We start from the raw sequence: 16,120 nt of genomic DNA on the forward strand, positions 1-16,120 counted from the left end.
AGAGCAATACCATCACTATATGCAAAAATCATATCCCATCTTCCTTATTCTAACATCCTTGAATCCATTCCCATATACATTCCCTAGTTTTCTGCTGGCATAAGTGAGCAAAATTTGCAATTATTTGGCATATGAACGATTTTCTCCCCGGCCAGCCTTTGTACTTGCTCATGCAGTATGATCTGACTGTAGTTGTGGGGCCACAAGTCTTAGAGGGTAACAAGGTTCGTTGGTGTGGGCTTTGAGGAGAACTGTCCTCCCCTGTCTCACCTGTCATGCTCCAGGTGAGATTACTATAGGTTATTCAAACACAGGAAGGCTACTCTCCTCCAATATCAGAGGACATGCTTTCACTGTCAAGGGAGGCTCCAAGTGACTGAGTCCAAGATTCTCAACTTGGTCCAAGCCCACCTAGATGTCCCCAGGCTTTGGTTCCACTCCTTCATAATCAATGCCATTTCTTCCACATGAAAAATATCCCGAGGCTGCGAACTCAATTTACATTGTCATTCCACAACACACCATTCAATTATATGTTTGATTTTCCAGCAATGCCAGCCCTTGCAGCTATATGATTATTTTATGGCTGCCAGAAAATGTCCCTGGGTCTCTGAAGATGACTTAGGCTGAAAGTTTAAAGGCCCAATCTTGTCATTTTCTTTCTTTAAGCAAACAGATGCACCAGGAGAATCCCTTCCATGCCACAGTCCTTGTAGTCACCTTTACTGCCATAAGAGTCAAGTGCAACAGCCACGTGGTCCCCCAGGGCACTTGCTTCAGTTGGCACTTCATCATAATCAACCAGGTGATAGGTGGCTTGATGACGATGCCCTTGCATACCTGAGTCACTGGTATCCCATTTCCCCTGGCAAGGAGCTCAAGCCCAAACTTATTATCAAACCAGGGTCCATTACCAAACCAGGGTCAAAAAACCCATCCATTGCAGGGTGGGGTAATAGGGAGAGGTTGTTACAAGGGTACAAGCTTTTAGTTAAGATGAATAAGTTGTGGGGGTCTAATGTATAGCATCATTATTATAGTTAACAACACTGTATTGTATACTTGAAATTGCTAAGAGTAGATCTTAAGTGTTCTCAATACACACACACACACACACACACACACTCAGAAGGTAACTTTGTGAGGTGATGGGTGTGTGAGTTAGCTTGGTTGTGGCAATCATTTCACAAGGTATACATATATCAAATCCTCACGTTATACAACTTCAATATATATGATTTTTATTTGTCAATTTCACTTCAATAAAGCTGGTGGGGGGTAAGCAACCCCATTTGTTATTGTAAGAGACTAATGAAAACTGGTGAAAAGCATCGTTAAGGAGGCAGTTGAGGCAAAAAGGGAACAGTGAGAAGGCGGCTACCACCAGTGGGGCTGGAGGACCACGGGAAGAGGTTGGGATTATTAAAATTTAGAAGCTTGAAGAGAGACTTGTGGAGCTTAAAAGCCAATTTCTGGAAAAGAGGAGTGGCGCAGCTGTGCTCAGAGGAGGGTCCCCTGGGGCTGGCACGCAGTCTCCTGAGGCGGGGACCTATGTCAGCTTGCTCAGGTGTCTCTCATGAGCCATGATCACGCAGGTTCTGTGAGTGCTGGGAAAACGTCAAACTGGATTCAGCTACCATTTCTGGAAAGAACTACTATTGCAGGAATAAAAACGTGAGGCTGGGTGGGGTGGGTGGCAGTAGGAAGGGGAAACAAACAGGGGGTAGTGAGTCCCTTCTTCCTCTGCCAGCCTTTCAAGCTCTCCATCGGCAAAACCTAACACAGATCCACTGGCAATGTGCAGTACAGTAAGTCCCCTACATGCAAACCTTCAAGCTGTGAACTTTCAAAGATTTGAACTGTATTTGCATGTCCAGTCATGTAAGTTAGCTCATATGTCTGGCGTACATTGTCATGCACATGCATCCTCTACAAGTGGTTGTGCTTTTGTGTACTTTACCATACGTACTGTATCGAGTACAGTAGTATAGTGTCTTTTTTTTCAAGCCCAGGATGTCCAGAAGCAAGCGTAAAAGCAGCAGTGATGTGGCTGGTACTACTGTACTTTTCAAGGTACTGTATTGTATGATTAAAAATGTTTATTTTTTGTTTGTTTGTTATGTACTATTTGTGTGAAAAGCATTATAAACCTATTACAGTACAGTACTATATAGCTGACTGTGTTAGTTGGGTACCTAGGCTAACTTTGTTGGACTTGGGAATAAATTGGACTTGTGAACACGCTCTCAGAATAGAACTCATTCGTATGTAGGGGATTTAGTGTATCACTACGCGGGGTGTAGAGGGTGAGTTTGAAGCCGAGAGATAAAAGTTTAAGAACTGGCCCACCTGTCTATCTTGCTTCCCCCACTTCCTTACAGATGCTTCCTCAGGCTGTTGCCTTCATGAACTGATTAAACAAAAATCCCTGTCTCAGGTTTTCTTGGAAACTTGTCCTAAAAGCGTTGGAAACAGACTAAGAATGAGATTGTTACTGAACCAAGCTTGGGTCGGCTTGCAGTAAAGCCAATCTACTGACACCTGGCTGTGGTGAATGAAAATGCAGCATTGACTGCAGGCACCGAGCAAGGAGTCCAGGCAGCTAGTGTTCAAAAGGCCCGACCTCCCCAGACGGCTTTCAGGGAAAAGTTTTTAAAGACAAGGTGAGGGACGGGGGTTGTGGGGTGTGTGCTCAGCCCCTGGACATTCTTGTGATTTGTTGGTAGTGAAATAATTGGGAGTCAACACCATCAACATTCTGGTTCCAACTGGTCTGGGGCCTGTGTGCTTGCGGTCAGCCTGCAGTTAACTTCTTCCACCTGGTGGGGGTTTCAGTCTCTGCAAAACAGCTCAGAATATGATCTACAGCCCTTGAGGAGGACATAAAAGTCCTTGACTTTGTTTAATGGCTAAACTATTGTCTTGCTTGAGTGTTTTCCTTTCTTTCTGCATTTTCTCACTTCTCTGATTAAATTTATTCTTTGAAACTCAAGGTAGGCCTAGGAGGCTAAAGTTTCCTACAGACAAGAGGCAGGTGGAGGACATGTAGGATCTGCCCTGGGAAGGCCCCAAAAAGGGCTTGGTTATAGGATTCCAAAGTTGAATCACCTGCTGGCTGCCTGGCACCAAGGACCACATCATTGCAGGTGGGGTTTTGAGAGACCTGGGTATGCTGCAGCCATACAATCATTAAGCCTTTTGCCTGTGTTGAACTGGGATGGCCATATGGGAGGGTAATGAGCTGTGCTTGCCCCATGTCTCTGGCATTTTGGAGATACAGTGGCAATGGTCATTGCAAGGATTGTGGAATTATGTGTTGATGCATTGAGCAAAAATGTTTCAATGTCTTTAATGCATTGGAGGCTCAGGTGGACTAATCACCAGTTCAAAGCAATGCGAACATTAGAGGCTGCTATGGCAGCATTGAAAGCAACCCACATCTTCTCTAGCTGAAAGGTCAATGAAGCTGAAGGCCAGGCTCAGGGTTTCAGTGTTAAAGCAGCAGGCTTTGAGGCAGAGTTGAAATCCCTGTCTTGGCAGATTTCCTGTGCCAATGTCAGGGAAGATGTGGGACCCTGGAACTTGGAATGGGGATATCTGGGTAGGTGCATTGAGAACCTTGAACACTCAGGGCCTGCTGCCAGGGTGCAGGCCTCCACCTTGTTGCCTGGAGACTAGGAGGAACCTCAGATGAGGCAGGTACTTTACAAAATGTTTGCCCGCCCCGACCTGCTCCAGCTTCCCCTCCAGGCTGCCATACCAAATACTAGGGTCTTGGGACTCAACTGGGAAAGTACTGGAATGCTTCTGTGGGATCTGGATGATATGTCAATGGTGACCTGGAGAGTTTGCACAGAGTGGATCCTGACAGTCCTGGATCTGGATGAGGAGAATAAAAAGCTGGAAAAGGGAGAGATTATCAATATGGGACACTCTTCCATGACACAGGACTTAACACCTGGCATGGTCTCTCAAACTGGTTATGAAACACGGCTAGTACGGCTCTTGGAAGGATGGAAAAAGAAATGGCCTGCATTAAATGAAGTAGAGCTGCCAGAAATGCCATGGCAAACTGTGAAGGAAGGAATCAGAAGGGACAGAGATGCCGGCATGCCATCACGGCTCTACAGCATGCTCTGATGGAGCAAGACCCACCAGCTGACTATGGATCTTGGCGGTGCCTGCAGGAAATGCCATTCTCCAAGGCAATAAGACTTGCACAGTTGAGGGGATGCAGCAGCATCTTTGAGAAGCTTGGGAGGGACTGTTCTCTGGTCTGGTGCCTACTGGGACATCTCCAAAGTAGAAGGTAAGCTTTTGTACCTTGTGTCTCCTATTATCAAAAGCTCAACACTTTTTTAAAAAGTTGAAGTATGTTGTGTTAGTTTCTGCTGTACAGCAAAGTGATTCAGTTATATATATATATATGTATATACACACACACATATATATATTCTTTTAAAAATTCTTTTTTATTAGGGTTTATCACAGGCTATTGAATACAGTTTCCTGTGCTATATGGTAGGACCTCCAGTCTATATATAATAGTTTGTATCTGCTAACCCCAAACTCCCAATCAATCCCTCCCCCACCCCCCTCCCCCTTGGCAACCACAAGTCTGAAAGGAAGCCCAGTACTTTGAGAGGACCCTGTGATGGTTAATTGTGTGTGTCAATTTGGCCAGATTATGGTGCCCAGATGTTTGGTCAAACACCATTCTAGTTCTTACTGTGAAGGTATTTTTAAGATGTGATTAACATTTAAATCAGTAGAGTTGAGTAAAGCAAATTATCTTCCCATAATGTGGGTGGGCCTCAACCAATCAGCTGAAGGTCATAAGAGAAAAGACTAAGATTACCCCCAAGAGGAAAGAGTTGTGCCTTGAACTGCCTTCTGATTCCAGACTGCAGCATGAATTCTTGCTGGTATTCCCACCCTGCTCATTTCACTTTGGAATCCCCACAATAGTGTGAGCCAGTTCTTCACAATCAATCACAATCTCTCCCTCACTTTCCTCTCCCTTTCTCTCTCTCTCTCAGTTCTCCAGAAAAAAAGACTATAACAGAACTTTGATGAATACAGTCTCTCTCTTTTGGATGAGTAGGGTGCCGGATCCAGGCACCAAGAGGGACACGGACCTGGCAGGCACCTCCCCACTGCTAAGCCCTCTCTTGCCCCTCCCCTCCCTCTCCCCCACCTTGGAAATGTGGATACCCAGATGAGCCTCAGGGCCGGCATTGCTAACACTTCTGGCTCTCCTACCCCACCTCCAGAAAGGAACTCTCATTTCCTTCACTGCTGTTCTCAGGGACTGGGAAACCTAATCTCTGCTTGGAGTATCCCATGATTTCCAACTTTCTTTCTACTTTAGAAAGGGGAGAGGGGCTGGGATAGGAATGACGGCCAGATAAGGGGCTCCCTTCCCTTTCGCATCTCTGTCGCAGGAGGGAGAAAATTCTCAGCAGATGAAGGCGGGGACACGCAGGGTTGGAGGAGGCTAGGGTCCTGGGTGGGGTGCACCTCCTGATACACATGGAGCTCCATGTAGGTTCCTGCTTAGGGCCAGAGTTAGCTGAAAATCCATTTCCAAGTCTCCTATTGTCGCTCTCCTTTAGCGTGTAGAACTGAGACTGAATCGCATAAGAAATGGGTTCGAGTCCTACTTTGGGCGATAATTCTGGGCCTCATAAGCGCTTGCCCCCATTTTAGGAATTTCAAGAAAGTTCCTAGAAGAGTAACCTCTCAGAGGGGCTCTCCATCACCCTGTGTGCTTTATCTGGAACTGTTGTTTGTTTCAACTTTTAAATTCCAAAACATACAGTATAATAAGATATTAATGAGACAACATCAAGCTGCTCTGGTGGGAGTCAAGGTGGACTCCCGCGTGCCAGCCACAGAGATCCCCCTTTGGGAGAGGATTAGTTTATATGGACCTGATCACATGACCTCTGCTTTGCTGTGAAGCCCTAGGGCAAAAGGCACGCCCAACGTGGGGCTCGAACCCACGACCCTGAGATTAAGAGTCTCATGCTCTACCGACTGAGCTAGCCGGGCAGCTATAAAGTGAGTGCTCCTCCACAAACTAGTTGCAGTTCTCCAGCACCTTGCTGTCCTAAAACAGGGACAGACCCTGGATCCTGCGCACACCACATCTCAGGCACTGGAGTGCTGAATTCGCAGGTCCTTTCAGCAGGGTAGGAGAGCCTCACCAAGTCCCTGTCTGCCGTGGGTCTCTGTGGTCCCAGCAGCTCTGGGGAGCCGGAAAGTCGCGGCCAAGGGACCGGGGATGGGTGTCACTAGAGACTAGTAAGGAACACGGTGTGATCCTCCATTAGGGTGTGGGAGGTGTCGGATTCCAATCAGGAACGATTTTTCATTATCAAACTCTCGGTCCTTTTTTGGACGAGGTAGCCTGAAGCAAATCTGGAAGGCTCCATGACCTCGCCCCAGGGACAAGCCAGGGAGATCTTCCTTCCCAGGTGGATGCTGGACCCCTTGCTAGTGCAAAAGTTTGGAGCAGCTGCAGTTCACGAAGTGAGCGCCAACCCCAGTTCTGACCCCTGCATCAGGGTTCCAGAACTGTGAGGGTTTTCTGGGCCCGAGCCCAGGCCAAGAGGGACCGCGAAATGCTCGAGGCTCACCTCGGCTGGCCGGTTGTGAGATGGCAGAGCCACATTCTCAAGGTCCTGGATTTGTGTCCCATGTTGAGTGAAATTTCTGGCCTGGGAGACTTTCACATTCACCCGGGCCGCACGGACTCCATCCTCCTCCTGGTCCCCTGCCTCCTGCTCTAGCTGCTGGGGACTGGGTAGCTCTTGTGGCCTAGGGGAGTCTGGGTCTGCGGCCCCAGGCCCCGCGTGTGCGGGAGCCCCCTCTCCGGGAGGCTCCGGCCGCTCCGCACCTCTTCTTCTCCTTCTGGAATCGAAACCGAAACCTCCCCTGGCGCACGTCCCTGTGGGGCCGGGCGGCCCGGACTCTGCTCGGGATAGGAGGGCGGAGCCGCGGTCTCAAGCCTCCAAAGACAGACGTCAGGAGCCATGCTCACGCCGGCTCGTTGGTCTAGGGGTATGATTCTCGCTTTGGGTGCGAGAGGTCCCGGGTTCAAATCCCGGACGAGCCCAGACTTTTCAGACCTCCTCAAATTTTCCTGCTGAAGACTCCGGATTTTGGTCCCCTCTTGTCGCGATCCGGTCGGACTGCACCCAGTTCCGTGCTGCCAAGTGGCTATCGCTCCGCTTGGGTCGGGGACGCAGGAGCGGCCGGTCCCTCCAGGCCGGAGACTCTGTGAGTGTCCTGGAGGCCTGGCGCTGCGGGAAGGAACCTGAGAGATGAGCAGACACTTCTGTCTCCGCTCGCTGGAGACCAGGTCTGTGTGTCAGACTGTCACTGGACCCGGGAGGACGATGTAACTTGGTCCGGGTGCGTATTTTTGCTTTGGGTCATAACTTCAAATTCCGGACAAGCCCACGTTTCAACGTCTTTTTCTACTTGAGGGGCTGACAAAAGGGCCTTCCGCGACCAAGGGAAGGAAGGAAACAGCAGCAGAGACTGAGCCGTGAAGGGCATGGGGTCTCCACAGGCGTCCAGAGGGCAGTGCTCCAGACACGGGATCTCTTCTCCACGTTGGAAGAACGGGAGTGTTTTCATAGGTTTTATTATTATTTTCTGAGACCAACAGATCCAGCCATTGAGAAGATGGCTTGTTACTCATAGTTTCCAAGAGGAGGGGCACGCCTCCCCATGGGAGGGCTGGGGGCCACAGGGGAAGCACCAGGGTCGGTAAGGAGGCTGAAGGAATGAGAAGAAAATGTAGGCAAAAGAGACTTTACTGTGGTTTCACAGAAGGTGAAACAGGTGAAGTAGGAAAAACAGATTTAAATGGGCTAGTTTGAGTAATTTCAGCAGGATAGGTGTTGTCTTCTGTTGTCTGTTGTCCAGCCTTGAGGTGATTGTCAGGTGGGTGGTGGCCCAAAGTATGAGAGTCTGATAAAACAGGTGGTTGTGGGCTGTGGACTCTGGATTGGTTGGTTTGCCTTTGAAATGCCTGCCTGCAGAGGAATTGTTTGCTATCTCTAAGAATTAGCGAACCTTGGGAGGGGCATTCCCTCCAAAGTCAGCAAGGCTCCAGAGGTCAACGCATCTGAATACAGAATACATGGCTGACACAGGCAGGGACTGAGGCTTTGTTGAAATTTCAAAGCCCCCAATCTGGGAAGAGCTTCCTGATCCCAGTCCCAGAGCCGTGCAGGCCCAGGGGATTATGGCACTGAGCCCCCTCCAGGCAAGCTGCTGCAGGGCCAGAACTTCCCAGCACATGCAGAGAGGGCAGGGGGCTGGTGGGCCTCTTCTCTGACCTAAAAGCCTGGGTTAAGGTTAAGTTAAAGCCCAGGGTTGTGCATGCTAGGTGCCCCTTTCATGCCTCCTGACTCTCAAGTCCCCGATCGAGCAGGTTTCCTGCACAGAACCCCTCGGGCCCCACTGGGATGTTTAGGGAGGCCTCTCCCAACCCTAAGGCCTAGTGGGGGTCAACCGGAGAACTCAGACTCCCTGGCCAGCACTTTCTTCTTCTACAGACAGAACCTTTTAGGACTCCCTTTTCCTTGAGGGGAAACCACTACCGCCTCCACCAGCAGGTTAGTTCCTCTGAGAAGTACTCTTCTGTGTCAGCAGTGTCCCTCCGTCAGGCCTGCCTTAACCCGCTCCCCACTTTGGCATCCTCTGTCTACTCCCCTCTTCACCAAGCCCTCAATCTAAGGCCTGCCTCCAGCTGGGGCCTGGCTGTCATTTGTCCAGTGAATGGGAAGTGCAGAGGAAGGTCCTGTGGAGGAGATCTTGTCCTCATTTTGGCTTCAAATCCCCGAGGAGCTCAGTTTGCTTTTTCTGGTCATTTTACATAAGGCAGGAAGGGAATCCCTGGCAGAGCTGGTGTGGGATTAGGTCCTGTGAGGATGGATCATGAGGCAGGCCCAGTGGATGGCAGACCTAGATCCTAGTTGGATGCGAGTGGCCAGACCGGCCCTGGGCACTGAGGTCGGGTGTCCGGGTGCGCTCAGTGGACAGGGAGGCACTGTGACCCAGGTCACAGCAGTGGCAACGGCAACGCGGGGCGGAGCGGGGCATCTCCCCTAAGGGCTCCGTGAGTTTCCTCAACTTCCTCCCTCAACCTTTTGCTTTCTACGTAAGCCCCCACCACTCGCAGGGGCCCCTTCTCGGCTGCAGTCTGCTGTGGGATGCAAATCTGGGACTCTGGGAGGCGGTTCTCTGGGCTGGACAGGATGTGAGACTTGGGACCGCAAGGCGAGTTTTCCCAGTGAGCCGCGTGGGGGGCGTCCAGGAGTCCTAGACGCCGCAGGCGGGGGCCAAACCCTGCTCCCAGCTTCACTCCGCAGCCCAGCCCTTAGCCCGGGGACGCAAAGGGAACCTGGGGACCCTCTCCTGAGTTGATCTTCCCAGTTTTCCGCGGGCGGAGAGGAGAGCGGCGGAGCATGGCCCTCCAAAACCCGCATGGGGACGTGTGAACTTGTAAGTGGCAATGCTGAACCTCCCCCGTCCCCCTCCTGTCCATGGAATCAAATCCTTCCCTGATACTCACGGGGAGAGAGGGACGAGCCATGCATGAAAAAACCCGGACTGTCAGGCCGGTGAGGACAGAGCCACATTGAATCCAACAGGACGGGAAACGCTAGCAGGAGGTGGCTCGTTGGTCTAGGGGTATGATTCTCGCTTAGGGTGCGAGAGGTCCCGGGTTCAAATCCCGGACGAGCCCTCCTTTTAAGGAGTGGTTGGGATGTCCCAGGGACACACCGCCGTCACATTCACCAGACATGGACATGCCCACCCAGGTTGTCACCCTCATCAGTCCTCACAGTGGTCTGGGCTGCGACCCCACTGCTGTTTGAGAGACTTCGTGAGTTGGAATTCGGTCCGCCCTTTGTTCCCAAAGGAACTTGCTGATATAAGTGGAGCTTTTTACACGCGCTGTCCTGCAGATGCAGACAGAGATAATAGAAGCTAGCTCCGTCGACTAAACAAACCAAAGGGAAAACTGTGGTGGGTGGCTTTTCCCTAGTAGCCAGGTTCAAATCTTTGATGGACTCATTTCTAAGGTTCTTTTGGTTAAAGAAGTTGAGGAATCAGTTGGGTTCGCGGACCCACTTGAGGAGGGAACACTTCGGGCCTATGAGAGCTTGGGCGGGGTGACACGCTGCAGATTTGGCAGCGGCTGGAGCCGGACTGTCGGACTAGCCTTTGTACCTAAACCGAATGCCTGGAATTGCTTAAAGGGCCTGTCAAAAAGACGCCCAACGTGGGGCTCGAACCCACGACCCTGAGATTAAGAGTCTCATGCTCTACCGACTGAGCTAGTCGGGCACCTACATCCTGCACGCTGTGCCCAAGTTTGGAAACTTGACTGGCTGTGGGTCACCCAAAATGACTGGGCTGGGTAGGTCCTGGGGTCAGTGGGGACCCAGAGGACCACCCCCCCTACGACGAACGGCCTGACAGACAGCGGCTCGGCGGCTCCCGGGAGCCCTGCGGCATGGACAGAACTCAGGGCAGGCCAGCCCGAGCTGATCCCGAGAAGCGCGGACACGCGACCCAAAACGGGAGCAACGACAAGGGACCCACCACCAATATATACGCAAACAAACCCGTGAACTTAAAATAATTGGTAGACTGAACAGGATTCCTCTTGTTCTCATTAACTCCATCCATGCTTCCTTTGAATTATCTAAAATAAATTTATTTTTATTAAAAAATTTTTTTTTCCTCAACCCTTCTTTGTCTGTCCTTTGGGCGATCTTGAGTTGCTGGAACCAGCGACCTGACGGTGGATTGCTGGAGGGGGTTGGAGACTCCGTGGCGTCCGCCGTCACACCTACCCTGCTCACGCCCTCTGCTTTGGAATCCAGCCTCCCAGGATTCAGGGTCAGAAGTGAGGCATCCCTGGAGGAAGAAAGCGGATCCTTGCACAGCAGGCGCGAGACCGCGGTAGATTGGGGCTGGGGCTACACCCGCCCTGTCCCCCACCCCAACCCCCTTCGGCTTGGCTCTCCAGAGCAGAAAGGAACTTCAGATACGCAATGGACTGGGAGTGGGATCGAGTGGTTGTCTGCTCCTGCCCTACGCCAAATTCTGGAGACAGGGCGCCTCGGAGAATCTGCTGAGGATCCACTGGATTTCAGACTCCACCAACCTCAATACGGAAACCTGGCCTGCATCTTGAGTGCTGCCAACCAAATGCAGAGGCAGGTTAGGAGGCAGCAGGAACCTGCACGCACACTAAGCACGAGAGAACACTGCTGCATCATCCTTAATGTCGTTGGGTGTGCACATGACACTGCGAGTATTTTAGAACAAAGGACTTTATTTGTAGAGAAATTTGCATGCACACACACACAAAAGGAAAAAAGCTTTCATGGGTGAAGTAATGCTATATGTGCTTTAAAATGTCAGAAAAAATGTAGAGGGAGATAGGTTTCAAAACTGCACAGGAATGGGGGAGGCTGTGGTGTGTGGGGGCAGGGGGTTATTTAATTCTCTATTTTTGCTCTTTTTTTTTTTTGAGAACTCTAAAAATAAGGTTTGTTTTGAAATCTTTATTCTTTGATCAAAGAATGGAGAGGTGTGAGTACACCCTCTCTTAAAGTTAATTTTTTTAAAAAAAAAAGCCCACAGGAAATTTTCAGCTACTATTTGTTATTGTTTTTAATTTTTTTGGCTGCACCCCGAGGCATGTGGGATCTTAGTTCCCCGAAGAGGGAACCCTCACCACCTGCACTGGACGATGGAGTCTTAACCACTGGACCCCCGGGGAAGTCCCCTTCTGTTTCTTCTAATACTATTTAGCCTCATCTTTCTCCTCTCTTGGGTCTTCAATGACTCCAGTACTATATAATTTGTTAAAGCTCCACAAATCCTTGAGGCTCTGTTATTCGGTTTATTTTATTTTATTTTTTAAAGTTTATTTTCTCTGTTCTTCAGATTGGGTAACTTCTATTTTCAAGTTTACAGATTCTTCTGTCTTGTTTATTCTGCTGTTGCTCATCAGTTAAGCCTTTTATTTTGGTTATTGTATTTTTCAATTCTAAGTTTATATCTTTATGTCTTCTATTTATTTGAGACTTTATATCTTTATATTTTCTATTTATTTGAGACTTTCACTTTTTAAATTTGTTTCAAGTGGCTTGTAATTGCTCCTTGAAGCATTTTTACCACAGCTGCTTCACCACCTTTACCTTCCTTGGCAGACGGTTCCAACAGCTGAGTGGGAGTCTCTTGATTGTCATTTCTCTTTCAAGTTGAATTTTTCCTGGTTCTTAGTTTGACCAGTGATTTTCAATTGCATCTTGGACATTTTTAGTATTATTTTATGAGACTCCAGATCTCATTTAAATCTTCTGGTTCAGCAGCCTTCTCTGACTAGGTGCCCCTCTGATGGGGACACAGGGGGCTGCCTTTTTGCTATCTGGTGGGGGCAATTCACACAGGGTGGGACCTCCTTACTGCTGGGCTGGAGTAGGAGTTCATGCTCTGCACTAGGCTTCAGCTGATGTCCCCTGGGAGGAGGAGAGCCTCTTAATGCTCCCCATGTGAACAAAGAGAAGGTTGGGGTAACGCTGATGTCCATCGATAGAGGCTGGATTAATGGCAGGGAGTAGGGGGCGGAGAGCGGGGAGGGCTGCTGCTAGGTGTTGGGCCAGCGGCTGAGGTGGCCCTGACGTTTCTGTTCAGATCCCTGCAAAGGAAAGGGAAAGTGAGGGGAAACTGCTGCCGAAGTTAAGGGGTCCATTTCATCAGGTGCATGCTCAGGGCAGTCCTAACCAACTTTCCTACTCTCCCCTTTCGCCCCGTGGGAAGAGGGTCCCGGGAAGCTCCCCCATCCCACAGTGGTCATTAAAAATAGAAGCAGCGCAGCCCGGCGGCCAGAGGCTAGCCCACTGGGAACACAGTTCGCGGCCTTCGTGAACCAGGGCCTGGGTGGAAGTACCCCTCTTTCGAGTCCAGGAATGTCGGCTCGGCGCTCCCCCTAGCGGCCAGCGGGGGAACACCACCTGGGAGTGTACAGCGCAGAGCGGTGGACGGAGCGCCAGGTGTCCTTAGCCTGAAGCTAACGCCTCCCCCTACGTGTGGAAATCTCTCTCCTTACCTCCCACCCGCTAAACTACTTAACATGGAGCCCAAATTCAGGACCTCTGGTCCTTCCGATCAGGTTAGCGGGTCGGATGGGACGATGGTATGAGAGCCATATTTCATTCCCGCAGGAGGCTCTGGGCTGAGTACGCTCGAAGTTCTTGGGATAAAACGGAACGACAGGGGCTCGTCCGGGATTTGAACCCGGGACCTCTCGCACCCTAAGCGAGAATCATACCCCTAGACCAACGAGCCACACTCTCCGCCCTTTCCTTCCTGTCTATCTCTGGTTGCCTTCACACCATTTCCCTGTCAAGCTTCTAGTCGGTGTTTTCCCTCTTCCGAGAACCCCGCAAGGGGCTAGGATAAATTCAGCTCTCAGCCCTGGAGAAGAGGACAGAGAAGTATCGCCTCCCCTGTGCGCATCGTGTCCCGGTCCCGGAGGCTGGCGCTCTGCGGATCTGGGACTCCGTTCTGCTTTCCCTAGTCCTGGGTTTGGCAGGCGTCTCCACGCCCCGCACATTGACGCCTCCACCGCAGGGGAACTTGAGGGTCCTTTCCTCTCTCCACAGCCCAAGGCTCGGGCTACAGCTGGAGACAGGGTGGCCGGATTCCTCCGTCCGGACGAGCCCACGCGCGACACAGCTGTCACTCTCCTCCACTGGAAGCAAGCTGGGATTCATAGAAATGTGGTCTCGTGAGGCTTAGGGACCAGTCACACCGGTCACCCCAGAGGACCAGCTAGTGTGGCCTGGGCCTTTCTTGGGGCCCTTCCGCAGGATCCTCCATCCCTGAGCTGGTGGCCTTGTCCAGAGCCGCCGCTTCTCCCAGACCAGGAGGCTCTGTCCTCTCCAGAGCTTGGCAGAGAGGGTCCCTGTCCTGTCCCAGGCTTCCCATTCTGTCTAGCTCTTCTGACTTTTCAGTAGCAGCAGCTTCTCTAGAGTCCGGGATTTTGGGGGGAAGTGGAGGGAGGTCAGGAAAAGAATCCCACCCAGGATCGGTTTTCCTAGCTGAACAGGAATGGTAAACAGTGTGCCTTCCGGAGAGGGGAACCATTGTGGGCGGGACCCAGGACCAGGTTCGGATTTTCCCCAAGTATTCCCAGGATATTCGTGGTCATGGGCAGAGCTGTGGCTCCATGGAGTACCAGAGGCGAGGACCCTACACAAGGACAAACAGAATCGGCCCACGGGCCCCCCCCCTCTGGGACTTCGGGGGCCTATGGCCCCGCACAATGGTCGGCAGGGGAGTGGGAGGGGCTGATTCTTTGGGTCATTTTAAACAGTTGGAGCCATAAATAGTCAGGGGCTCAGTAATGAGTTAGGATTGGGGTTTATACAAGCAGAGGGAGCATCGACCCAGGCTCACCTCAGCCGTGCTTGGACCCTGGAGAGAGACTGCTCCTTGCCCACACCTCCAACCCCCAAGGACCACCCTGAGAGACCCCCACCCAGGGCTGTGGCTAATGGCCCCACGCCAAAAATTCCACTTTAGCACCAGGTGAAAGATTCCCTATCTGCTGACAGCTGCCTGAGAATGGGGGGGTGGGGGGGGGGGGAGGGGGAGGAGGGGGAGAGGCGGGGGGGCCATTCCGGGCTAGAATGTCCAGCGTCCCCTGGAGGAACTGTATCTGGCGGCTTGAATGCTCAGAAGGCGGGCTTCTGGGGCTGCTGCACCTTTGCCTTTTTTTTTTTTTTTTTTGGTTTGGGGGTTTTTTTGGGGGGAGGGTTGTGGTTTGGTTTGGTTTGGTTGGTTGGTTGCTTTTGGGGGATTTTGGGGGGGGCAACACTCGCCTTTGGAACTCTGTGCTGCAGGGCGTCAAAGATGGCCCATGTCTTCGCCCGGCTAGCTCAGTCGGTAGAGCATGAGACTCTTAATCTCAGGGTCGTGGGTTCGAGCCCCACGTTGGGCGTGTGCTTTTGAAAGCTATAAAGGCTATCCAACCGCGCACCAGCAGGAGGAAATTATTAAAAATTAACCGTTTGGAGAGGTTTTTAGCAAAATAGGTAGTCAGGCGATCTACCTGCCAGCGAGACATCGGTTTGGGGGGGCTTTTTTTTGGGCAACACTCGCCTTTGGGACTCTGTGCTGCAGGGCGTCAAAGGTGACCCGTGTCTTCGCCCGGCTAGCTCAGTCGGTAGAGCATGAGACTCTTAATCTCAGGGTCGTGGGTTCGAGCCCCACGTTGGGCGTGTGCTTTTGAAAGCTATAAAGGCTATCCAACCGTGCACCAGCAGGAGGAAATTATTAAGAATTAACCGTTTGGAGAGGTTTTTAGCAAAACAGGCAGCCAGGCGATCTACCTGCCAGCGAGACGTCTGCATCGCTGACGGTTCCCTGAAGCCGCAAATATCTCTGGGTGCAGACTTGGGTCTTCACCCAGAGTGAAGCAATTCAGATGTTTGCGTCCGCCCGCCGGCTTTTGAATACCTGTCCAGAGGAGACTCCCAGCCCCTGCATCTTAGACTCAGTAAACCGAGTGCGACCGGGCCATTGCATTTGACAGCGGAGCAGGATGGAACCCAGGGCTTCGGGAACTCCAGGCGCAGCCGCCCGCACTGTGTGTGTCCGCGGTGGGGATGATGGTGATGGGAGGCGACTCTCCAGGCCCAGAGCGTGGACGGTTCCCACGATGCAGCAGGAGGCTCCTCCGAAGCAGGGCTCCCCTGGTGCCTGAGGAGGGGCTACTCAGAATTTCCCTCCCCCACCCCCCCAAGTCAGTGGTTTCTTATTTGGGGGGCCTTTCAACCTTGCTCCACTCTCCCCAGTGAAAGGGAAATGGACACGGGGCGTTTTGCTTCCCAATTTGGGGGAGAGGGAGGAGGAGGGTTTATAGTTTCCATCAGCGGATTTTCTTCTGTTTTCTTTCAAGGATTCGGGCTGCTAGAAGGCTAGGCTGGGTGTTTGACAGGACCAGGTTTTCTTTCTTTTTTGGTGGGAACCCCAGCTTCTCTTGGAGTGACACCAGAGTGGCTGTCCCTGCCCC

General features: G+C 51.4%; 7 non-coding genes across 7 annotated transcripts; 4 read left to right on the forward strand and 3 right to left on the reverse strand.

The window, feature by feature from the left end:
- Positions 1 to 5,981: 5,981 nt before the first annotated feature.
- Positions 5,982 to 6,054, reverse strand: TRNAK-CUU (transfer RNA lysine (anticodon CUU)). The gene has a single exon. It is a non-coding gene; the product is annotated as a tRNA-Lys (tRNA).
- Positions 6,055 to 7,048: 994 nt separating this feature from the next.
- On the forward strand, positions 7,049 to 7,120 carry TRNAP-UGG (transfer RNA proline (anticodon UGG)). The gene has a single exon. It is a non-coding gene; the product is annotated as a tRNA-Pro (tRNA).
- Positions 7,121 to 9,694: 2,574 nt separating this feature from the next.
- Positions 9,695 to 9,766, forward strand: TRNAP-AGG (transfer RNA proline (anticodon AGG)). Its single transcript has one exon. It is a non-coding gene; the product is annotated as a tRNA-Pro (tRNA).
- Positions 9,767 to 10,298: 532 nt separating this feature from the next.
- TRNAK-CUU (transfer RNA lysine (anticodon CUU)) lies at positions 10,299 to 10,371 on the reverse strand. Its single transcript has one exon. It is a non-coding gene; the product is annotated as a tRNA-Lys (tRNA).
- Positions 10,372 to 13,317: 2,946 nt separating this feature from the next.
- On the reverse strand, positions 13,318 to 13,389 carry TRNAP-AGG (transfer RNA proline (anticodon AGG)). Its single transcript has one exon. It is a non-coding gene; the product is annotated as a tRNA-Pro (tRNA).
- Positions 13,390 to 14,973: 1,584 nt separating this feature from the next.
- On the forward strand, positions 14,974 to 15,046 carry TRNAK-CUU (transfer RNA lysine (anticodon CUU)). The gene has a single exon. It is a non-coding gene; the product is annotated as a tRNA-Lys (tRNA).
- Positions 15,047 to 15,253: 207 nt separating this feature from the next.
- On the forward strand, positions 15,254 to 15,326 carry TRNAK-CUU (transfer RNA lysine (anticodon CUU)). Its single transcript has one exon. It is a non-coding gene; the product is annotated as a tRNA-Lys (tRNA).
- Positions 15,327 to 16,120: the final 794 nt, after the last annotated feature.

Source organism: Hippopotamus amphibius, chromosome 9 (assembly GCF_030028045.1).
Source record: "Hippopotamus amphibius kiboko isolate mHipAmp2 chromosome 9, mHipAmp2.hap2, whole genome shotgun sequence".
NCBI classification, from domain to species: Eukaryota; Metazoa; Chordata; class Mammalia; order Artiodactyla; family Hippopotamidae; genus Hippopotamus; species Hippopotamus amphibius.